Source organism: Tupaia chinensis, unplaced genomic scaffold (genome assembly GCF_000334495.1).
Source record: "Tupaia chinensis unplaced genomic scaffold, TupChi_1.0 Scaffold000081_1, whole genome shotgun sequence".
NCBI lineage: Eukaryota > Metazoa > Chordata > Mammalia > Scandentia > Tupaiidae > Tupaia > Tupaia belangeri.
In genome coordinates this window covers 4,647,017-4,672,226 of record NW_006159542.1, presented here as the reverse complement: position 1 = coordinate 4,672,226, position 25,210 = coordinate 4,647,017, and positions in this window count along the sequence as shown.

Genomic DNA, 25,210 nt, shown 5'->3' with positions numbered 1-25,210 from the left:
CCCAGTCCTCTGTTCGTTTTCATCAAGTGTATTTCTTTTTGTCATGAGGGTGAGAAACAGACACAGAAAGAAAGACCAGGACCCTGAACAGGGTTTCAGGTCATGATGCCCTCTCCCACACAAGCCTTCCCTGCCATCCAGGATCAAGTGTGGGCATACCCAGCAAAAACAAGTCAGCAGGGGAATTGAACCTGTGATCTTTCAGAGAGATCCAGCTTCACTTGAGCAGTGTGTTACCACTGTACCACCAAGCACTTCTGATCTTCTCTTTGTTCTTACTAGGCTCATAAGACCTTCACTTGAGCAGTATGTTACCACTGCACCACCAAGCACCTCTGATCTTCTCTTTGTTCATACTGGGCTCATAAGGCCCAGAGAAGCAGAGGACTTTTCCTGAGCTCACACAGGAAGTGAAGTTGGAACCCAGGACTGGGGAATTGGCAGAAGGATTTCTCTCCTAGTCTGGAGGTTGAGGCTGTCTTGCCTCTAGGTAAGGAGCCCTGGAACAAGGGCCCTCTCTTGCCCCCCACTTCAGATTTCTGCCAAGCCAATTCCCTGGATCCCCTGGCAAGGACCAGCAGGGTGCCAGGCAGACACCAGCCGAGAAAACCTCAGCCTCTCACATTCTGAGGACTCGGCGGATTCTGCCTGGATTCTGCCCGGTTCCCAGTAAACCAGAAATGTCGACGTCAAGCGAGGTTAGCACGGAGCACTGTCCAGAAGGGCTGAGCCAGCCACCTTACCCGGCAGCTCTCTGGACGGGTGATGGCGCCTCCCCCACCCCCAAGGCCTGGCCTCGGGATTCCTGCCATCGGCTGCGCAGAGATGGATGTCAGAGGACAGGAGGGGATTCCCAGATTCCAGAAGCCAAATGTGGCAGCAAGTCCATGCCTTCCAGATGTGGGGACCCACCAGGATAGACACACAACCCCAGTCTCACCAGAGTCTGAAGGCCAGTAACACCCCATCTGGTGCTAGAGGAGGGGAGGGATGGGGAGGGGTGTCTCATTAAACTCTGGGCTGACCCCTCACACTCCACCCCCCCCCAAGAAAATCTTTCTTCAGAGGAATTTCTCTCCAGTAGCCCTCCTTTTCCCTTCTCTCAATCTTTGGTCTTCCAGGACCATGACATTCTCCATTTTCTTTGCAAACTATTCAGTGACCTAACCCGTGGCCACCTGGGCACTGAGCCCTATTGTCTGTTGATATCTACTGTCCGAGTGGGCAGGAAAAGCACCATCGGAGTCTCCTCCTTCCTCTCTGACTCACTTACCACAGGGAAGGGGTTGGGGGGACGTGACCAAGGCCTGGTAGCCTTCAAAAAAGGAATGGATTTATTTTTATTTTTAATTTTTTTTAGGTTTTTGCCTTAGGGTGCATGGACTTACCAGAGAGAGATAGAGACAGAGAGAGGTAAAGTGAGAAATCATCCTCCCCCCGCCCCCAACCAGGGGAGAAGGCCATGCCACAATCTCTTCTCCTCTCAGAGTTTTGGGCACACACACATACATGTCTGGCGTCAGCCATGTGGGAGTCCAGCACCTTAACCACCATATCACATGGTGGCCCTGGGTTTATTTCTAGGTAGCAAGTGATCTTATTTCAAATCAATAAAGTGATATGCAGTCACTGTAGAAAATCCAAAAAAGCATTAAGAAAAAAATGAAAATGACTCATAATTTCACCCCCAGAAACAAATGCTATAAAAATGTCACCTTCTTTTCCGCCTTCCTGTATGGCTGGATGACTTAGGAAGATGATCTGCATTTCTGTCTTCCCTTCCCACTGCATCTGCCTGCTTCTCAGAGGTAAGAAGGGGGCCTGGCTGGCATCCTGGCCTCTGGCCTGGGGCTAGGGAGGGGTATGTTTTCCAGCTAAAAAGCAGAACCCCGTAAGAGAATCCCTACCGCCATCATTTGGGAAAGCCCAAGCTCACAGAGAAGTCTGTGCTACCCCATTTCGGTGGGGGCTGTGGCTTTAAGGCCAGAGAGAAGGGAGGAATGGGGAGAGAAGGGGACAAGGGAGGGGCAGGGGAGAGGACGAATGGAAAAAGGTAGGGGCTTCTCAACAGCAAGCAGGAGGGTCCTAGAGAAGAGCCAGGCCTTGGAGGCAATGGTCGTGAGGACGCTTAGACACCCAGGCAAAGGCCTCAGAGAGGCCAGCTCTGAGGGAGCACAGGAACCAGCCAGCCTGGTGTGGGCATAGGGAGGAGGAGGGAGCCTCAGAATGACGGAGATCGAATTTCCTGCTGGTCCAGTGAGCTGGGGCCCGAGTCAGATCTCAGGTCATTTTTAAAATCAGGAGGAACATTCCTTACGTGCCTGAGTTTGTGGTTACGTATGTACCTGCTGACACATATACACATTCTAATCATTTTTTTGAGAGATTTTCACTATAGGATGCGTGCGCTTGCCAGACAGACCCAGAGAGGCATAGATACAGAAAGTGAGAAATCACCCCCCAGGGGGGATGGTCACGCCGCAATCCCTTCTCCTCCATTCTCCTCTCGGGATCTTGGGCACGCACGCACACACGCCCGGTGTGAGTTTTAAGCCACCGGGTCCAGGACGCAAACCACGGTCGACTACGTGGGAGTCCAGCAACATAGCCATTACGCTAACTGCTGGTTCCCCACATTCTAATAAATTTTAGAGTTTATGGCATGGGAACCAGCAGGTGGCGTAATGGTGACATTGTTGGATTCGCACATAATCAACCATGGTTCACGTCCCAGACCCGGCAGCTTGAAACTCATGCCACGCGTGTGTGCATGCATGTCCAGAATCCCAAGAGGAGAATGGAGGAGAAGGGATTGTGGTTTGGCTTCTCTCCCCGTGAGTGATTTCTTACTTTCTGTCTCTCTGTCTCTGTTTCTCTGGTGAGCCCACATGTCCTATAGCAAAAATCTCTCTACAAAAAGTAAGAGAAAGAATTTATGGCATGAATGGAGCATAGTAGATACTATAGCTAGGTTAGGTACCCCCTGTTTTAATCATCTCGAGCACTTTCTTCTATTATTGAATAGACTTTTCATTAATTACCTTCCTTATTTTATCTTATTCATTTATTTTTATTGTAGGCCAGTCTTGCTATGTTGTAATCCCCTCTTGAGTGGCCAGGACTACAGACATATGCCACTGTGCCCTGTTTTTCAGGGTAAGCTGGAACTCGAACTCAGGCTTTCCAAGTGGCCTCAGCCTGCCAAATAGCAGCATCAGCCAGCATGCGCTACCCCAGTTTACTTTTTTGAGATATAATTCAACATAACCCAAGGTATACAATTACGTGGCTTTAGAACATTCACTGTGGTGTACAACTCTCACCACTATCTAATTCCAGAACCTTCCCGTCATCCCAGAAAGAAACCTCATATCTATTGCTAGTCAGTCCCAATCCTCCTTCCCCCGCCCCCTGGCGACCACTGTTCTATTTCTGTCTCCATTCTGTCAGTCTACATAGGTCATCCAGATGGAAGCAGGCATGAGGTTGCTGTTTGCAACAGAATTCTTTCACTTAACATGATGTGTTTAAGGTTCACGAAGCAGTACTTCATGCCTTTTTACGGCTGAATACTAGTTCACAGTATGGGTAGACCAGTGGTCCCTAACTGTTTCGGCACCAGGGACCAGTTTCATAAAAGATGCTTTTCCATGGACTGAGAGGGTTGGTTTATGAGAGCGCACAACCTAGATCTCCCAGGTGCGCTGTTCCCAATAGGGTCCGCATTCCTATGCGAATCTGACAGGAGGTGGAGCTCAGGGAGTAGTGCCCATTGCTGGGCAATGGGGAATGGCTGGGAAACAGAGGAAGCTTCTCTTGCTCACCCACTGCAGTGAGGTTCCGTGGCCATGGACTGGACTGATACTGATCCGTGGCCTGGGGGTTGGGGACCCCTGGGATTGACCGCATTTTGTGTACCTATCAACTGATCAACACTCGAGTGGTTTCCACCTTTTGGAAATTGCCGCATTTTGTGTACCTATCAACTGATCAACATTTTAGTGGTTTCCACCTTTTGGAAATTATGAATAACGCTGCTATGAACATTTATGTGCAAGTGTTTGGGTGAACAAGTTCCAGCTTCTCTTGGAAGCAAAATGACTGGTTCACATGGTAATTCTATGTTTAGCTCACGGAGCGACTGCAGCCTGTTTTTCCACGGTGGTCACATCGTTTTACATTCCCACCAGCAATGCAAGAAGATTCCGGTTTCTCCACATCCTCACCGACACTGGTTATTTTCCTTTTTTAAAAAGCTATAGTCATCCTAGTAAGTATAAAGCGGCCTCACATTGTGGTTCTAATTTGCATTTTCCTAACGACTAATGCTGTTGGGTACGAATATGCATTTAAACTGTGATTTTAGAGGCCATGCAAATTCTATCGTGGATGACTGTAATGTATCTTTAATTGGCCAACATTGAATATTCAAGTTGTTTCTATTGTTCTCACTCAGTCATGCAGGTAATCCTTTATATACTGTGATCATCTCATTCAACCACATGCATGCATTCATTCATTCATTCTTTTTCATTCATTCATTCAAAAGCTGTCTACCGAGCCAGGCCTATTCTAGTTACGAACAAACAGAACTAATGCAGCCTCTGCCCTCCTAGATCACGCAGTCCAGCGATTTATTAAACAGTCATGCTAATAAATGTATAATTAGAAAGGCCAAGGAGTATCATTAAGGAAGAGTGCGGGGTGCACACGTAAGAGCACCATGTCATTCACGGGGAGAGGCGGAGCAAGGCCGAGGAGGAGGAGCTAGCCCGCGGGTGGGGGCAGGAGACAGGGAAGAGCACTCCAAATAGAAGGAATAGCATATGCAAAGCCCTTGAGGAGCTAGACTGGGTGGACCTAAACAGAGAGGGAGCTGCAGTGAAGAGAGGGGATGACATGGACAGATGAACTGGGCTGACTTAAACACATAAACAAGTGTTTCCTTTCCAGTGTGTCCTTTTAAATAGCAAAGGGGAGACGCAGGGAAAGGAGTAAGGGAAGAGAATTTCTGAAGACACAACGCATTCATGAATGGAATCTTGCCCTGTGTGCCCCTGTACCAGCCAGGCAGAGTAGCCACCCATCACCCTTCTGTCACCTGCTAGTACCCATGCCAACCAGAACAGCATACACATGGGCCACATTCACTAGACCGAGGGGTCCTCCTGCCCTGGCCAGGAGGGTATGGTTACCTAGGAGCATCCTATTTTGAAGCTGGCCAGAGGCCTGAGAGGCTGAGTGACATCATAAAAGCAAACAAACAAACAAACAAGCCAATGATGGTTGTGTGTGGAATCTGTTCCTGGTTCCCAGCACAGCACTCCTAATCTCTTGGAGGTGATTGTCGTGTGTGCTGATGAGATGACATATGGGGGAGCCCTAGGTAGCTTCAGGACTAGGTTGGTTGCCCACATGTTGCCCCCCAACCTTCAGGGAGGCAAGATGGGTTGGAGATCGAATCTGATCACCAAAGGCCAGTGATTTAATCAATTATAGCAAAAATGCCATCAAACCCTAAACTCCAGGGCTTGGGGAGCTCAGTGGGGGCACATCTGCCTGCCATGAGGGTGTGGCAGCACTGTGCAAACCCCTATATTTTGTCCTCTGCAGCTCTTCAGATGGCTGCCCCCTGTTGTGTCCTTTCTATAAGCTGGTGATAATAAGTAAAACACTTTCCTGGGTTCTGTGAGTTGTCCTAGAAATTACCAAACTCCAGGAGGGGGTCATGGGAATGCCCAAATTCCCAGCTGGTCGAGCAGATGTCCAGAGCAATCCTGGACCTGTGACTGGCATCTGAAGCAGGGGCAGTCTTGGGGGACAGGGTGCTCAGCTTATAGGGAGTTAGTGTCAGGACTGGAGTGAACCATTGGGCAGCAGCTGGTGTCGGAGAGTCAGAGACCCGGCGTGAGAGCTGGAGTGAACCACTGGGCAGCAGCTGGTGTCGGAGAGTCAGAAACCCGGCGTGAGAGCTCATTTAAGCCAGGTCCCGTCATGGCAGGGACTTCCACACCAATCTAGTCCTCTCTGTGGGGGACATCAAATAGCAGCTGGGAAGTTAGGAGTGAGAGTCAAAGCTGAGAGAGCCATGGTGTGACCAGCCAGCTAGGCCTGCCTGCTGCTTCTTGTGGTCAATGAAGTGAGAGGCAAAGAGTACGGAGAAGAAGGGAGTTTCTTTCTTTCTTCTTTTTTTTTTTTTTTTTTGCTCTAGGGTGCATGCGCTTATCAGAGAGAAAGAGAGAAAGTGAAAAATCATCCCCCAGCGAGGTTGGCCATGTCACAATCCTTTCTCCTCCATTCTCTTCTAAGGATTTTGGGCATGCACACACACACACACTCAGCATGAGTTTTAGGCCACTGGGTCCAAGACTTGAACCATGGTTGACTACATGGGAGTCTGGCAATGTAACCATTACGCCACCTGTTGGTCCCAGAAGGGAATTTATTTCTGTAACCAGTTACAAGGAGACAGTCATCAAGTACCATCAAACTATCTCAAGAAGCTCAACATGTGCTCGGTATTTACAGATGCAAGATACAAACACGTGCCAATCATTCCTCACCCCATTCAGAGTAGATTGCTTTCCCCTGAGTAATTATCCTGAGTCCTTCAAATACCCACTCCTGGTTTCTCATCGGTCAGAGCTCCCTATGACTCAGCAGGTGGTCAGACTATTCTCGTTAGAGCCCCATTTTAATTTCAACTCAGCTGCAGTCCTGCTAAACATCAAACTGGTCGGTTTCAGTGGGACTGCAGAAACCATGAACGTGCAGGAACCAAGGCAGGAGAAACCAGGAGGAGGCTCAGGCCACAGGAAGCAGAAACCACTGACGGGAAGGAGAGGAGAATATGTAGTTGACAGAGGTGGCAGGTGGAAGAGGCCAGAGGAGCTAAGGGCAGGCAGGTGGCCCTGGGAGAGAAGAACCAGATAAGACAGGCTAACCTGCCTCTGGACCACTCCCCACTTGTCCAGAGTGCTTCCAGACTCCCAGAGCTCTGGCCCAGCTCCAGCAGAGCTTCTGTTTGCCTCAGTTCCTGTTCGTGTGTCCTGGTGGCTGGAAACACCCTGGTGGGATCTCTGCTCCTTACACAGGCCTCACGTTCTAGGCCTGTGGTCCAGGGTCTGGCTCTAGGGAACCCAGCCCCATTTTGCAGAGAAGGAGCCTAGCAGTGAGAGAAAGCTCTGCAGAAAGTTACTAAAACCCACCGCCAGAGTGGAGGCAAAGGCAGAGTTTGAGAGTAGGGGTGCTGGGTGACCTGGGCTAGTGAGCACAGCTCAGAGCCAAGAGCCATGCTTCCCCGTCTGTAAAAGCAGGAGATTGCCACATCCGATCCCAATGGGAGTGTTTGGGGATTCTGTCACATGACAGGCAAAAATCGTCTTAAACAAACAAACAAAAACACAAACATAGAAATCTAATAAGTCAGCAAATATTGCCATTGAGAAATGCACCAGAGCCAGCCCCATAGCACGGCAGATATGTACTGTGCACAGGGAGCTGGATCCCATGTGGTCAACCACAGTTCAAGTCCCAGTCCCAGAAGTTTGAAAACCACACTGGGGGCATGTGCATGTGTGCCCCAAATTTTGATGGGATGGAGAAATGGAGGGAAAAGATTGTGTCATGATGACACGTCACTTGGGAGTGCTTTCTCTTCCTCTCTCTCTGGTGAGCACACACATTCTCTGACTGATAAAAAAGAGAGAGGGAAAAGAAACATCAAATATTAAGATAATCAGTATAATTTTATTTTGAAAGTCTGAAATAAAAAACTTACAAAACTGGGAGATTCACAATCCTGGGCTCGGAGGGCTGGTGGAGAAGAGGGGTCAGGTCTGCTGTGAAGGTTCACAAAGTGCCCCACCAGGGGACAATTTCTGCTCTGAGACCCAAAGACCCCAAACTTTCCCAAATATCCAGAGTCCAGGATTCCAAAGCTTCTCAAATTTCCAAAATTTAAAGACTTCTTGATCCCAGAAGCTCTGCAGTTTCCCCAGTTTCTGCTGTTTCTTTTCTTTTTTTTAAATTTTTTTGGAGAGGTTTTTTTCTATAGGTCATGTGTGCTCACCAGAAAGAGACAGAAAGCAAGAAATCACCCGCTAGCGGGAATGGCCACAACACGATCCCTTCTCCTCCATTCTCCTCTCAGGACTTTGGGCACGCACGCACAGGTGCCCGGCATGAGTTTAAGCCGCCAGGTTCAGGACTCGAACCGCAGTCAACTACATGGGAGTCCAACGACGTAACCATTATGCCATCTGCTGGTCCTGTTTCTCAACTTCCTTGAACTTCCTTAGGCCTCAACTTGACAAACTTTAAAAGCCCCACATACGCACTGTGAGCCTCTGCAGGATCTGGCCTGAGAGACTCAGAAGCACAGGGCCAAGGTCTTCATTGTCACCTTGTCCTCTGGCCAGGACTGGGGCCATCCTCTTGTGCATGGCTGTTCCTGAGGGTCAGGGAAGGAGACAATGTTTCCGAGCCTGGAGTAGTGTCCATGACAGAGGCCTGAGAGGCCCCTGCGCAGAATGAGTTGGGCTTTAACCCTTCACCATGGCCCTTAGGGTTCCTTCTTACAGAAAGGACAGCTGCTATCTGGGGCCCGGGGCCCCAGGTCCCACCCCATCAGTGAGTGCCAAGTGCTGTCCCCTCCGACAGTTCACAGTCTAGCTTGTGAAATGGCTAAGCCAGCAGTCAGGAGTCCCAGAAGGGCTCGGCAGGCAGTGACAGGTTGGGGTTGGCACCCTTTGCAGGTACCCCAGCTCCTGCCCCACCTCTGCCTCCCCACACCCCACCAGCTACTCCCAGCCCACATCCCAGGAGTGTCAGTCATCACTGTCATCACAGGAGGAAAAAGCAGGGAGGCCCCAGTGGGCGGCAGGTGGTGGGCACCCCAAGACTTGCCCACTGGGCTTCTGCTGGCTTGGACCTGCCCCATCGCCTCCCCACCCCAGGCCTGACTGTCTGCTCGTACCCCCTGGGGCATCTCCCGCTCGGCTTCAGCTCTGGTTCGGCTACCCTCCCAGCTGGCCGCGTTTCCTGTCTCCAGTCCTTGAGAGTCTCAGGGAGGACAGAAAGATGGCTGAGGCCATGGCAGCAGGTAGAGGGAGGAGAGACTCTGGAGGAGGCACAGACCCTGGGCCCAAATGTCACGGTGGGCCCCTGGCTGTGAATCCCGGAAATCACTTCCTCCATGCTAAAAGGGGATTTTGATCCCTACCTCACTCCGTTGTAGGAGACTTGGGTGCCAGGCTGCAGGCTCCTTACCCATTAAAGGATCATCAGGCACAATCCCCTTCCCCATGCTCCCCCAACAGACGCCCCAACCCTGAGTGAGTCTCCCCTAGGCAGCAGCTCAGAAGGGGTGGTGTTGAGGCACACGGGTGGGGAGGCGAGGCTGGGTTTTACACAAACACTAATTGTCAGTCCCAGAACGGTGCTCCCTGGCTCCATTCATGAAAGTGCTATTTTTAGCCAGGTCTGGCTGCCTGTGGTCCTGGTGGGGTGGCCAGGCCATGTGTCACATCTGAGTGATCACGGACTCACTCTACCCAGGAAACAGCCCACAGAGGCCAGCTGCTGCCGGACCCCAGGGCTGCCGCTGATCTGGGAAGAGGTGGATGTTCAGTAGGATAGGAAGTTTAAACCTTCTCACCCCCCAGGAATGTCGCAGGGCACGGGGAGTGATAGGAATAATTAATACACACGGGGCACTTACTAGGTGCCAGGCACTGCCCTGACTTTACACACGTACCGACTTGTTAATTCTCACGGCACAGCGCATAGTATTTTTGTCCACGTTTTACAGATGAGGAAACCAAGACTGGCACAGTTCATTTAACCCGCTCGAGTCCCCACAGGAGCAGCACGGGGAGCTGAAGGATTTGAACCCAGGCAGCCGAACTCCAGCAGCCCTGTTTTTATGGCCCAGTCACTTGGAATCCGGGCCGTGGACAGAGAACCAGCCGCTGCCAGTAGGTCCTGCCTAGGACCCCAGAGCCTGGGCCCACTCCTAGTCCTCAGAATTCTCTGGACAGCCAGTCCCATTCTCCTTTGGAGGTAAAGAAATTGAGGCCTAGAAAGGGGTCCAAGGTTAGAGAATCATTTGGTCTGAATTCCCAAGCTACGACTCTTCCCAGGGAATGATTTCGTGGGACAAATTTGTCTTGTTACTGGCCCACTTCTGCAGCCTGCCCCTGCTTCTCTGCTCAGCTTAGCTTAGCTTGCCTTCAGCAGAGAGCCGGGACTTCAGAGACGGATGGGAGCTTATGTCTGACTGGCTATGTGACCTTGGGCAAATCGCCTCACGTCTCCGAGCCTCAGTTTCCCTCTCTGTAAAATGAGTGTGACTGGCTGACTCCGTAAGGTGGGCAGAGATTGCCTGAAGAGTCAGTAAAGCTGGGTTTCCTTCGCTTAGACTCCTCGAACCATAACGAATGCCCCTTGTGTACAAGACACATGGCGTACACTTGCCCTGGAAGCAGAAGCTCCAGTGTGGAATCGCAGATGGAGACCAGCTGCCGGGAGATATTTGGAGCAAACCAGGCCATGCCTAGACTTACCAATCTTCAGATTTCCAGCAGAAGAGAATTTGGCAGTGAGAGAGAGAAGGGGACAGGGCCTGTTCATCCTCTGAGCCAGCTGCCAGGGATGGGGAAGCCGAACAGGCATGGCCAAGTTCAGGGCCTGCCACGTCCCATCTGGTAACCTTGGGTCAGAGTCTCCTCCCTTCCAGAGACTCAGCTTCCCCAATATAGAAAGGGGACAGGGCTCTTTCATGCTCTCCTTGCCCTGATTTGCTTTTTCAGTGTTTCTTCCATGAGAGAGACACAGAGAGACAGGCACCCAACGGTGTGCTCAGGGAGCCCCTGGATATGAACCAGGAACATTCCTGTGTGGATCTAGTTGTGCTACCATGCACCACTGCCTGGCTCCTCTCTGCCTTGATTTGGTGTGACTTGATTAGGGCAAACTCTTCCCTCAGGGGCTTGGGACATTAATATCCTCCACCCTAAACCATTCACACACACGCCTCACGCCCTCTGCTCAGGAAAGCTCTGCAGCTGCTTTGAGTCTGCCCAATGTCCAGGAAGGTGGCTCCCCATGGCAACCTCAGCCTGAGACACATGGTCTGCAAGTTCAAATTCCCATAGATGATTTTTTCCAGTTCTAAATTTGAGTTGCAAATGGCTAGAAAACTGAGTTGGCCCTTGTGTACAAGACACATGGTGTACACCTGTCCAGGTTACTCCTGGAAGTGGAAGCTCAGGTGTGGAATTGATTGGCCCAAGTGGCATCAGATGGTCAGTGGGCCGGGTCCCCAATTGATTGGCCCAAGTGGCATCAGGCGGTCAGTGTTGTTGGCTAGGAGCAGCTTCTCTAAGAGCAGGGTGTGGATGAGGCGGAAATGAAGATAGTTCTAATTCAGAAACAAAACAAGTCCACCTAGAATGCAAATTAGCTACACGGAAAAATATCTGCACTTAATTCCTCACTTACCCAGAAAGCTATCAGGGAGCATCTGGCACCAGGCTGAAAATGACAGAATAAAAACTCCCCCTTTCTCCCGACTGCCAAAACAAGGGCCGAAAGCCCACTCCCTCCACCCATCAGAGAATCTTCTCATTCATTGTTATGAACTCTTACAATACATATAATTTGAACACATGTAGGCTACTGGTTTTCCACTAAAAGTTGGAATGACATGGTGAAAAATGCCTGCTGGTATCTTGTGAGGAAGACATCTTGGAAAATAAAAAAATAAAAGCAAAACAAAACTTTTAAAAATAGACACAAAGGGGATCAGTAGTTGGCGTAATGGCTATGTCACTGGACTCCCATGTGGTCGACTGTGGTTTGAGTCCCAGACCCAGTGGCTTAAACGCACGCCGGGCGCATGTGCGTGCATGCCCAAGATCCTGAGAGGAGAAGGGAGGAGAAGGGATTGCAGAGTGGTCATCCCCCGGGGGGGGATTTCTCTTTTTTTATCTCTCTGTCTTTCTGGCGAGCCCATGCGCTCTATAGCAAAAACCTCTCCAAAAAAAAAAAATAGACACAAAGATCCAGCAACTTGGAAGACGTTGGAGGCCCAGGCCCAGTGACTGCACAGGTTAGGAGTCCCTAAGGGAATGAATGTGCTCCAATAGTTGAAATTCACAATGATGACTTTGAGGCCTCGGATGTGAGTGAAATTACATTCCCTGGCTTTCATTTAAGGTGGTATAAATAGGTAACGCACGGTGCAAGACTTCCTTTTTTTTTTTAATAAAGATTTTAAGTTTTTAGCAGAAGGAATAGACCTCATCTGGAAAATGCATTCTTGTGGAATAATGTACTATACGTGATGTATGACTACACAAGGGTTTACAAGTCAATCCAACAAAAATAATAAATGGCACAATTTTGAAACCAATCTCTGTAACTAGCAGCTAGAGTTTCATCATTAGAGAAATAAAGTGCTTTAACAGTGACTTCAGTTGGACCCAGGGATCTCAGGGACCCTGCCAACAGCTTGAAAGCAGATCCTTTTCAGGACTGTTGCCCAGTCCCAGCCCACCACATAATTTTACACTCTCACTTCAGACCAGACCCTCACACTCCGCTAGAAGAGGCGAAGGAGACGCTGCAGGAGCAGTGTGTGTTCAAGAACCTGAGACCAGGTGGGTGGGGAGAACACGGGGTCCTCAGGGCCTCGGGTCCCACCAAACTTGGGAGTTCATAAAAACTTCAGGAGGTCTGAGGGAAGAACTACGAATATGCAATTTTTTTGGGGGGGGAGAGTTTTTTTTGCTATAGGGAGCGTGCACTTGCCAGAAAGACACGGAGAGCCAGAGAGACAGAAAGTGAGAAATCACACCCCAGGGGGGATGGTCACGCCGCAATCCCTTCTCCTCCATCCTCCTCTCAGGATCTTGGGCGTGTATGCACATGCGCCGGGTGTAAGTTTAAGCCACCAGGTCTGGGACTTGAACCAAGGTCGACTAGGTGAGAGTCCAGCGACATAGCCATTATGCCAACTGTTGGTCCCATGAATATGCATTTTAAACACGGTCAGTATTTAAATGACCTGATGCAGGGAGTGCATGGACCCCACATTCAGAAACATGGTTCCCCCCATTTCCCAGATGGAGAAAGCAAGACCCAGAGAGGATAAGAGCACTAGCTCAAAGTCACGGAGCAAAGTTAGACGCTGAGCTGGCCTCTGGCCTGTCCAAGGCTTCTTTCCACCAAATTCCGCCTGCCCACGGACCGGACCGCCTGCTGGGGCTAACATTCCAGGGAACCGAGTAATAGGAAGGGACACGTCCGTGTTCAAGGTTTGAGGGCCCGATGTAACTCAGGTTGCGCCAGACACAGCCCTTGGAGTGCAGGCAGCCAAGCTCCGTGAGCCTGGTTTTTCCAGATGGGACCGGGGACGGGATTACAAAAGCCAGCATTTATTTTTATTTCCCCAAGAAAACAAATCGGCAGTTTAGCTCCAAAAAAAAGTGGTCAGAGGAAGCAGTGTTCCCAGCCAGTAGGAGGTCCTGGAACCTTTCCAGCCTCTCGCAGCCCCTCCAAGGAGGCGTTAGCATCCTGAAGGTGTCTGACATGGATCAGGTCCTTAACAAAGCGCTCTTTGGACTCCAGATTCGGGAACCCTCGCTTGCTTGCAATGGTGGATAAAGGATCCAGGAGGTGGAGGTGGACTTTCTTCCTAAGGACAAAAAGAATTTTCTCCAGTTTCTCCTACCCCCTTCTCCATTTCTGGAAATGAAGACATGGAGGGTAGACTGTGTGCTGGCCACTGGTTCTGCAACTATGCCACTGGTTCTCATGGGGGACAGTTTTGCCCCTCCCCCGGAGAGGACATTTGCAATGTTGCGCAGCATTTTTGTTGTCAGCATTGGGAGGGGTTGCTACTGGCATCTAGTGGGTAGAGGGCCAGGGGTTCTGCACCCCACAGTGTACAGGACAGCTTCCCCCCTGCCCCCCTAAATCCCTTAGTCCAAAATAGCAGTAATATTGAGGCTAAAAATTGCAGAACTATGGGCAAGTGGCCAGGATGTTAGGAATCTGGCTTTGCCTTTCGCTGTGCTGCATTGAATGAGGCCCCGCCCTCTCTGGGCCTCAAATTCCCTTCTGCACAAAGAAGAGGTGAGAGAGGCTGTCTCTGGGGCCAGGGCTCCAAAGTCCAGGAGGACTGAGACCATGGCCTTGCTCACGCCTCAGACGCAGCTGTCCGACTGAAGGAAAGGGTCTGCCCAGCCCCCTTCGCCCGAGGGATAGACAATCAGCTCTCTTGAGTTCCTCCCCCAAGTGCAATATCTGGAACTCCTGCTCCACCAGGAACGGAAAAACCATTATCTGCAGATGACATCACTCTGCAAAAATGCAGGCCGGTGGTTGCCAAGCAGAACTCCAGGGAAGGGGGTGGGGAGGGAGAAAGGGCTCAGAGCCTGCCAACCGCCAGCTGCACCAGCATTCAGCATCTTCACGAAGCTCAGGACAACCCCCGACCAAGTTACTCAGCTTCTCTGGACTTCCGTTCCCCGCCCTCAGAGGCTGCACCTGGCTATTACTCCTAGCAATTCCCTCCCCACTGGGACTGTCCAAGCTCCCATGGCTCTTGCAAGTCAAGCCTCCAAGGGCTTCTGGGCTGCAGGTGCACAAAGGAGGGCCCTCCAGGCACAGGGAGCCCAGAGTGGGAGGCCGGAAGGAGAGGAAAGGGGCCACCCTGCCCGTCGGCTCCACATAGGGACCTGGGCGTCTGCCAGGACCAAGAGGCCTTCCTCCGGGAGGGCTGGTCATGCATCCCACCCACCAGCCTGACTTCATTCCTGGCCTCAAGTTCGGCGGAGCATCCTGAACCAGCAGTGGGCTGGCAAGTAGCGGCCCAGGGAGCTCACTTTAACAAGTGGGTGAGAAGGACCCGCATTCTCATCTTCCCCAGTGCGTTCCCAGGAGATGAGGGGACCATAAAGATGGCTCTGCTGAGCAGAGTGGGCTGGGGCCACACTGGAAGGAGCCCTGGGATGATGGCCAGAAGGCTTGGGTTCTAGTCCCAGACGTGAGTCTTGGCCTCAGTTTCTCCTCTGGACAATGAGAAGCTTGGTCCAGAAAGTCTGTGGGGCCTCCTCGGGCCCCAGGATCTGGGAGCGTCAGGAATGGGCAAGAACAAGTTGCAGTTAGAACCTCACATGGGGTGAACTTGGAATGGCCGGCTGTCCTCAGGGAGTGAGGGTCCCTCCCCTGTCCCCAGCCCTGTTCAGAGCAGAATCGCCATATTCAGCCTCATTGCTTTCTAGATGGAAGGGGGAGGGACGAGAAGGAGGCAGATAACCTTGACTAAGCTCCAGGGAAGGACTGGCACTGATGCTGGAGAAGCAACCCCGCCACCCTCCCTCACTGCCCTGCCCCTGCCCACTGGTTCTGCAAAACAAAAATAGTCTGGCGATTCTTGCTCTACAGCATGAAGACACTTAACATTGCCAAGTTGCTCACTTAAAATAGGCGAGATGGCTTGTTAAATCTCCTCAGGTGGTAGATTTTGAATATGTACAACTTAGCGTCAATTATACCTCAATACAGTGAGTTTTGGTTTTGTTTTCCTCTTAAAAAGCCCTTGCATTAAATTCTCTTTAGGAAAAGTGGTGGTTCTCAAACTTATCTCCACATTCGAATCTTCTGGAATCTTTTAAAGATTCCCAAACCCAGGCCACACCCTAGCGCAATTAAACCACAAATCCTGGGCACCTGGAGGCACCCGGGTTTTTGATGCTCTCCAGGAGGCACACGAGTTCGACACCCACGGAATGAACTCTTGCTTGGGCCATGTGTTTCTTGTCAGGAATCTGTGCGATGGCTGGCGTCTCGGGCTTCCTGGAGGAGAGAAATCGTGAATGCAAACCCGGTAGTACAACCCTGGCCCTTAGTGCTCAGTAAAACGCACTGAAATATTACTGGTGTATTGGGTTTTTTTGTTTGTTTTTTGTTTTTCTTTTCTTTTTTTTTTTTTTGGAGAGGTTTTTGCTATAGGGCGCGTGCGCTCGCCAGACAGACAGAGACAGAGAGAAAGCAAGAAATCACCCCCCGGGGGGGATGGCCACGCCGCAATCCCTTCTCCTCCGTTCTCCTCTCGGGATCTTGGGCACATACACACACGTCCAATGTGAGTTTAAGCCACCAGGTCCGGGACTCAAACCGCGGTCAACTACGTGGGAGTCCAGCGACATAGCCATTACGCTAACTGCTGGTCCCCTGGTGTATTGTTATTTTTCTGGTCACCTGGGTTGCCGTGGGTCTCAGGCCCCAGAGGGATGCGATGGGGGTGTGGGGGTATGAGGACTAAGTGCAAGGTCAGCGGGACAGCAGGCTTGGCAAGAAGGAGGGTCAGACTGAGGCAGAGCAAAGAAGGATTCTGTGCTGACCAGGGGACCTGGAGAGTAGGGGTAAGGCTGCAAGGAGCCCAGGGTGGGGAGGAAGGCAGATCTCCCACAATGCCAGGCAGCTGGCAGCACTCGGAGGCTCCGGAAAATACCGGGTGGTGCCCAGGGCCAAGTGGAAGAGATGGTCCAGGAGGTAGTGTGGCCTGTGACAACCGCACACATACCAAGTCTGGACGTGGAGCTGGCCCACCATGGTAGGGCCCCTTCTGATTTTTCAGGGGTCCCCAGCTGCCCCCGGCACCCCCAGCAGCCCCTCTCCCAGCTTCTCCTCTGGGTTCCCTGGTCTGGGGCAGCTAGTGGCTGTCACCTGCCTGGCCCTCACAGTGGCTGTCACCTGCCTTTACCTCACAGTGGCTGCCCGGGTGCCTGTTCCCCTGCTGGGCTGTATGTAGTGGTGGGGACAGCAGGTCTTCATGAGCCAGGTCTAGCCAGGGAGACCAGCTTCCCTCCCTTGGCTGCTGGGCGTGGGACCTAGAAGATGCTGAAGGACCTTTATCACACTGGAGTTGTCTGCAGGGGGGAGTCCCTTGACCAGCAAAGGATTTAGGTTTCTCTCCAGGCCATTCGTCCATCCCATAAACATTTCCTGAGCACCTGCTCTGTGCCCGCCCACCCAGGGCCTGAGATCTGATGGTGTCTGAGGAGGCCAATGAGGGAAGGGAAGGAGGCTCCTGACGCTCAGGGAAGCAAAGGCAGACAGGGCTCTCAACTGGCCCTGCCTGTAGCACAGCAGTCCCCCTGGAGCCTCGGTGTTGTCTCCTGCAAAGAAGGATGCCAAGCCCACCCTGGCAGAGTTGTGACTGCAAGAAACAAGGCAAGAGGGCATGGGAGTCCCACTGGGCCTACTCTGGCAGAGGAGCAGGTGCCTCCACCCAGTCTCCAGCAGCAGGCTCTGCCGTGCGCAGGGCAGATGGGAGAGGCAGCTCTCTGGGCATAGCATTGCAGATAGAAGCCAGCCCCAGGGGGAGCCTCAAGAATCATGAATCTACACCAGGAAATCCTCCCCAGAGCCCGAGCCTGGGCATGCGGGCCCCACCCCGCCAGCTGCAGGCATGCTGGGTGCAGCAGGCGATCTCACTCTCTCTGGAGTCTAGCTTCCCTGTCTGCCCAGCAGGGCATCAGCCCAGATGAACACTGAGCCTCCCAGAACCGACATCCCAGGGAAAGGGAAGGCCTCGGGTCCCTTTCAGCAGGTGGGAAATGAGAGGCTGAGAAAGGGCAGTCTACTCAAGGGCACACACACCAGTCCACGGCAGAGTCAGAGCTAGAAGCCCGACTTCCCAGGACCAAACTCCTGGCACCTCTCCATGCCCTTCTCCAGTGGGTTGTGCCATGGGGATGAGCCAGAGGAGCAGGAAACCCAGTTAGAAGGTGCAGCTCCTTCTGTAAGGAACTCCCCAACAAAGCCCTTGGCACCAATGAGATAACCAACCTCCTCTTCCAAAACCCTCCAAGTAGTCCAGCTCCAGACAAGTCACTCCTCTGCTCAAGCACCTTCCATGGCTCCCCATCACCCAATGAACATCTCACTCAGCATCCAGCGTCCTATTCTGCCGCCCCAAAGTGTCTCCCTATGCACCACCCCCTCCCCCAAACACACACCCCTCCACCTTCCTTTCTGGTCACCACAGAGTAATCACTACCCCCTACTCTAGGCTTTGAGGGGTGTTGGTCCCTTCTAGAACACTCTTCCCTGCCTCCTCCTTTTAAGGCCATCCAAATGTCACCTATTCCAGGAAGCCTTCCTGCTGCCCAAACCAGATATGACCTCTCTGTCTTCCAGGCTACCAGAAGACCCTCAGGCTGTTTCTGGGTACCTTGGGGTGCCCATCATTCCTTCCTATGGGAAGAGAGGTTCAAGTCACACCCACCTTTTATCATCTTCTCAGAGTCAGCACCAATAATTAAATGAGGGAGGGCTAAATGACCCTCCCATGCCCGAGTCCACACCTGGATGTGCAAAGAGGGACTCTTTGGTGCCCATGTGGGACACAATTCCTGGAAGAGGTGCCCAGAGGCTGGGCCCGGCAGCAGACCCGGGTGTTGATCCCGCCTCCGACGGCTGTTTTTGTTTTCCTTCTCCCTGAGCAAAGGCTGCGGGGGCCATTCTGAGCCACAGCTGGTTTTTATTGCACAAGGCTCAAAAAAGCCCTGAGCGTATTTTTAGAGAGAAGAGGAAAAAAAGAGTATTTTCTTCCCTGACCCAAGATGAGGGCTTGCTCCAATTTTCCATCTGCTCTCCCTGCTGGGTGGAGCCGCAGGGAAGTTTCTCGCTGGAGGATCCTTGAGGACAGCAGGCTATGAGCTCAGAGACATGGCAGGCGGAAGGCTGCCCAGATCGACGCCCGCCTCCCGCCCAGCCCACATCCAAACACAGATGCACACACAGCACACGAGGCCTCACGCACACTCATACACACAGCCTTGGAGAGGAGTTAAACATGGGGGTGGGGGAACCCAAGGGGCCTGGCCCCACCGATGGCTCAAGCCCCAAGTCCCACTGGAGGAGAGTGACCGGAGGGTGGCCTGAACTGGTCTTCAGCCTTACACCACAGAGCCCTGGGTATGCGTGTTGCCACTGGGGCACCTGGACCCACAGGCCTGGGCGCGCCTGGGGCCGGGATGGAGAATGTGTTCCACACACCTCAAAGCAGCTGGTGTTCATGTGTTCCAGATTCTGCCGGGCGGAGAGAGAGACCAGGTCATCTCAAGCATCACCGAGCTCCCTGGGCTTCTGTCAAAATGCATTTTCTCAACCAACAGATGCTAATTGCACCAATGCCGTGCTGAGGCACGTGTGTGTACGTGTGCAGACCTGCGTGGGTGTGTGAATGTGGTCTGCGTCTGACATCTGTAGTGAGTGTGGTGTTGTGTGGGGGTGCTGTGTAATCTGTGGTATGGTTTGTGTGAAGAGTGTGTTGCATGTGTATTTGAGGTGTGCTCTGTATGTAGTGAGAATACGTGTGTGGTTGTGTGTGTCTGATGTGTGCTGAGCATATGTTTTATGTGTCTAACATATGCCATTTGTGTGTCTGGCATGTGCTATGTATATGTTATGTGTGTCTGATGTGCACTGTGTGCATTGTGTGTGTCCGGTGTGTGGTATGCATGTTGTATGTGTCTGGCATGTGGGATATGTGCACTGTGTGTGTCTTATATGTGCTGTGTATAAGTTGTGTGTGTCTGGTGTGTGGTGTGTGTGTCTGGTATGTGCAATATGTGTGCTGTATGGGTCTGGTGTCTGTTGTGTATAAGCTATATGTGTCTGGTATGTGCTGTGTCTGTCATGTGTGTCAGATATGTGCCGTGTGTGTTGTATGTGTCTGGTGCATGCTTTATGCTGTGTATCTGGTGTGTGCTGTTTGTCTGGTGTGTGCTGTGAATATTGTGTGTATCTGGTATATGCTATGTGTGTCTGGTGTATGCTGTGTGTGTCTGGTGTATGTTGTGTGTCATGTGTGTCTAGTGTGTGTTGTTTATGTGCTGTGTCATTTGTGTCTGGTGTGTGTTGTGTGTCATGTGTGTCTAGTGTGTGCTATATGTGTCTGGCATGTACTATGTGTGTCTGGTGTGTAGTGTGTATGTCTGGCATGTGCTGTGTGTGTCTGCTGTGTGCTATGTCATGCTATAATCAGATTCTGGATTAAGAGGCTGTTTTTGGTACCAGCCTGAGGCTGAGACAGGCCAGACACTGCCCGCTCCAGGCAGCGCACAACAGCCCCCAGGGCACCAGGGCTGGCACTGGGGGCTGCTCTCTGCAGGCTTAGGCTCATCTCCCTCTCCCTTGTGCTCACCCACCCACTCACCCATCTAGGGGCTCCACTGCCTGCTAGGTCAGAGCCAGGAGGAGCCAGGAGACAGAGGAGGGGCTGGCTTCCTGGGACGTGGGCCTTCCCTGCTCAACTCCCCCTGCCCCGTTCCCAGGCTGCCTCTCAGCCAGGTGTACCCTTTTATTCCCGGCAGGAAGGACTGCTAGAGCCTCACCACCACTTCCTTAGGGCCTCGGGCAAGTCCTCTTTGCTCTCTGAGCCTCAATTTCCACCTTTGTAAAATGGGAGGGTCAACTACTCCCTCTTGGGATGGTGGGGAGGGTCACGTGTAGATGTGAAATAGTGGGCTCAAGGGAGGTACTCAATCTACGTGTGTCCTGTTCCTGTCCCCGCCTGCCCTGGGCAGGACTCGACTGGTTCAGAGGTCTTTTCCCTCCAGGCCCCAGCAGAAGCTGAAAGGGAGAAAAACAGAGGCAGTTCATGGAAATTCACCACCAAGTCCTTCCAGGCACAGGAGGGTCATTAGTCAAGATGCCACGGAGCACCCACACCAACCACCAGGCCTGGAGTGGCCCCTGACCTCTCAGCTGCCTGGCACCAAGTGCTTCAGTCCTGTGTACTGGTCTCCCCCACTCTGGGCACTGGCAGGCCTTCCCTCTCTGCTAAAGCCTCAGAGTCCCCCACCATAGGCACCAAGCCTTTGACCTGCAGCTGGGCATCCCAGGCACATCTCGGGGTGGCCAGCACTCCTATGGTCTCTCCTGGACAGCCTCATTCCACACCCTGCACCTCGCATGTCGGCCACCCGTCCAGCATGGCCATCTACTTTCCTCACCCGCGGGAAGAGTTCCATGCCCAGCTCGGAGGAGATGTGCAACAAGGTGCCATCTGGAGTCTGCAGAAATGTGGGGCATCTGCCTCACAGGGTCCCTCATGTGGAAGCCATTACCCAGCTCTGATACTCTGAGTCATGCTTCAAGACTCGCCTTTTTTTTTTTAAGAGATTTTCGCTATAGGGCACGTGCGCTCGCCAGACAGAGAGAGACATAGAGACAGAAAGCAAGAAATCACCCCCCAGGGGGGATGGTCATGCCTCAATTCCTTCTCCTCCATTCTCCTCTCGGGATCTTGGGCACGCACGCACACGCGCCCAGTGTGAGTTTTAAGCCACCGGGTCTGGGACGCAAACCGCGGTCGACTACGTGGGAGTCCAGCGACATAGCCATTATGCTAACTGCTGGTTCCCCAAGACCCACCTTTGTTATCACCTCCTCCAGGAAACTTTCATTCATGTTGCTTCTTCTAGTCCAGTGTAGGTGCCTTCTTGCCAGTCGAAGCTGCCTAGTGTCCCCATATCCTCCTGTCATCACTCTTTTCTGGACGAGAGAGTCTCAGTCCCCACCCGCAGGCCTTGTCTGTCCTCCCCACAGTCCCCACTTTATCCCAAAGGCCTTTCGTGCAGAGTTAAGTGGGAAGCCTTTTGCTGATGCTCTGGAGATGGCAGAGAGGGGCTCTGGAGCTGGGAACCAAGCACTCTGGCATTCAGGGTCAGACATGGCCGTTCTTAGCAGTCGTCGGCCAAATTCAACCCCACACAGAGACTCACCCACTGGGGTGGGGGACCTGGCCTCTGGAGGTATTGAGGAAACTTGTCCCTCTCTGAGCCCCTCGCCCATCTCATGCTGAAGCTGTTCAGAATGTTACCTGGTAACTCCTCAGAGAGCCCAGACCAAGGCCTTGCCAGACTGGGTATTTTGCATTGCTATTGTTATGAGCCAAAATGTGTCCCCTCGAAGTTCTTTTAAGCCCCTGGGTCTGGGACTTGAACTGTGGGAATTGTGGTCAGCCATGTGGGAATCCAGCACTTTAACCACCACATCACCTGCTGGCCCCAAGTAAATAGCTTTCTTCTCCCTAAGTCACCCAGTGTGGGTGTCATGGCAGCCAGCAAGCACTACCAGATGTGTCTGTGCACCTGTTCATTGCGCTGTCTTCGCCTGTCGATGCGCCTGTCTCCCCTTCCAGATGGGGAACTCCCTGAGGGCAGATTCGATTGTCCATCCTTGAAGCCTAGCACCCACCGTACCCCCAAGAGAGTATTTCCTGGGTTAGCACTTCACAGGATGAGCAGAACTTCAGTTCAGGTTCAAAAGCTGGAAAGGGGGGAGACCCAACAATGCATGTCCTTTGCCCCTCGCTGCCCTTCCCCATCTGTGACGCCTCATCCCACCTGGCCTGTGGTTCGGTCCTCACCAACAAACAGCCCTGGAAGAGCAGCTCTCCGCATTTTACAAATGAGTGAACCAAGGCCCAGGGAAGGAGAGAGATTTTGTTGGCAGTCATCTGTGGACTCAGAGCCATTAGGGAGGAGAGACTGAATGAACCCCACTGGGCCCAAGGAGATCCTGGGAGGGGAAAGGCTGGGGTTGGGAGGCTCTGAGGTCTCCTCCTGGAGATGGAGAGGACCTGAGTTGGAATCTCGCTCCTCCTTACTTGCTGTGTGAGTGACTTACTAACCTCTGAGCTGGGGTTCCAGTTTGCATGATGAGGCCTGTAAGCAGGACAGGACATGCGGTTCTGAGCCTAGTGTCTGGCCCACAGAAATACTGCGGCTCTTGCTGCTAAAGGAGCCACTCGATGGCCCAGCACCTAGTCCCACAGGAAGTCCGACAAGCATACCTTGCCTTTTGTTTTACCATCCTAGATTCCCCATCCCCCTCCCTCTGTTATGACCCATCCTCCCCCCCATCATTTGCCCTCCTTAGAGGCACAGGGTCCAGATAAGACTCAATGGCTCATTGTTCTCCCTCCAGGCCTAAACCAGGCCCAGGCCTGCCAGGAAGCAACAGCTAAAAATAGCCTTGCGGAGTGTTTGGGTCCAGCTGCTTATCTTACTCCAGGGTCAAGAAGTGCCCGTGCTCTTCCCGGCCACTACCCTGAACAAAATTCAACTTGGCCAGCTCTCAGGTCACTGTGACTGGACAGCCCAAACTCACACCCACAAATATTCAGTGGAAAATTGAAGGCGGGCTAGCATTTCCTGAGGGACCTAGCCTTGGTGCAGACTCCAAAGCGGTAGAGTTCAGAGTTCACAACGGGAGAGAGGTGCTCAGTCTGTAGTGACTTGGAAGGGTTTAGGCTGGAAGTAGGGAGGCAAAGAGAAATGGGGGAAGGTGTTGCAGGTGGTAGGAGCAGCAGGAGCAAAGGGATGGAGGAGGAGGCTGAATACGACCATGAGGGGCTCTATGGGAAACTTTTTTGGTAGAGCAGGGGACAAGTCTTGATAGGAGAAATCAGGATCCACTGAGAACAGCCCTGAATGCCAGACGAGGCTTTTGTGACCATCAAGGTACATCTTGCCTGGACAGGCCTGTGGACACTTCCACTTGCAGGGCACCTCCCAGCGCTCCACCCTGAAGAGTAGGGACAAGCCTGAGGGAAGAGCTGAAGGCTGTTGAGGATAGAGAGAGGTGTCCCTAGCAGCCCCTCTGGGCCTCGGGAAGGGCTTTGCTCACCCAGGACATAGCACTGTGAATCTCGAACACCATGGTGAAATGCCAAAGTCAGCCTGCAGCCATTTGGGCCTTCAGTTGTGTTTTCAAATGCCTGCTCTGGGTCAGGCCCTGGATTGGGTGCTGGGAGCCCAGATGGCAACCTAAGCTCAGCTCTCGAAGATCTCTCAGGCCAAGGAGAGAGATGGGCCAGTGAAGAGGCAGGTCCAGGGCTGTGTCACCTGCACCGGGTGCTGGGGACACTCAGAGAAGGGCCTCTCCTCTACGTTTGAGACATGATGGGAAGGGTCCTGGAGGATACAGTCCCTGAGCTGATACCAAAGGTTGAATAGGAGATGGCCAAGGGACGAGGTGGCTGGAAGGGCTTTCCAGGAAGAAAGCAGCCTGGGCAAAGGCCCTGGGGCGCAAACAAGCCTAGCCACTATATGGAGAGGGGGCAGAAGGCGGGGACAGAGAGGGGTTGGAGCCACTGGGAATGATGAGGCTAGAGGTTTTCGGAGGCCGGATTCTCTTCTTCTCTGAATCCTCTGCGGAGCCAAACACATTAGTTACCCAAGAAAGCTGGTGCATAAAACTATTGGAAAGATGAAAATCAGTCAAATTAAGTAGATTAAATCCTATTTGCTAAATTCACTTAGTGTCTTTGGATTTTGATCTTGATTAATTATCCTGTAAGGAATGCTTTGTGCCATTTGTACATTGGGGATTTCATTTATAAGCTGGGCTTAAATTGGGCCCACCAGCATTGCACAGACAGCACCCTAAAGTCCCTCCTGAAAGCATCCAGTCAGGCAGAAGTGGGGTCCAGGGCGCCCAGCTTGTCCTGGCCTGTGGGTGCCCGCGGCCCACAGTGAACTGCTCCCTGGAGGTGTGCTCTCGAGCTCCGGAGAGTGACTCATTGGCCCCCTTTATTCCTCCTAGCATCTGTCCCCAGCCACTCCCTTTGTCAAGTGAGGTGCAGGTCTGCCTTTTTGGCCTTTGACTTCAGGTACAACCACGTGACTTGTCTTGATCACTGGGATTTTAGCAGGCAATCTTAAACAGAGGCTTAAAATATGCTTGCTGCTTTCCCATTCCGGACCGCATCGGGTCCGCTTGTTGGTCTCTGAGACCTGAAAGTTGACAACTTCTTTGCGCCCGGGAGGCTGCTCCCAGCGACTCTGCAGCTGTCACCATGCCACGAAACAAATATATTGAATTACATCGTAAACACTATGGATACCGTTTGGATTACCATGAGAAAACGAGAAAGAAGGAACATCGGGAGGCTCATGACCGTTCAAAGAAGGCCAAAAAGATGATTGGTCTGAAGGCTAAGCTCTGTCATAAACAGCGCCATGCTGAGAAAATACAAATGAAAAAGACTATCAAGATGCATGAAAAGAGGAACACCAAACAGAAGAATGATGAAAAGACTCCACAAGGAGCAGCACCTGCCTATCTGTAGGACAGAGAAGGACAGTCCCGAGCTAAAGTACTTTCCAATATGATTAAACAA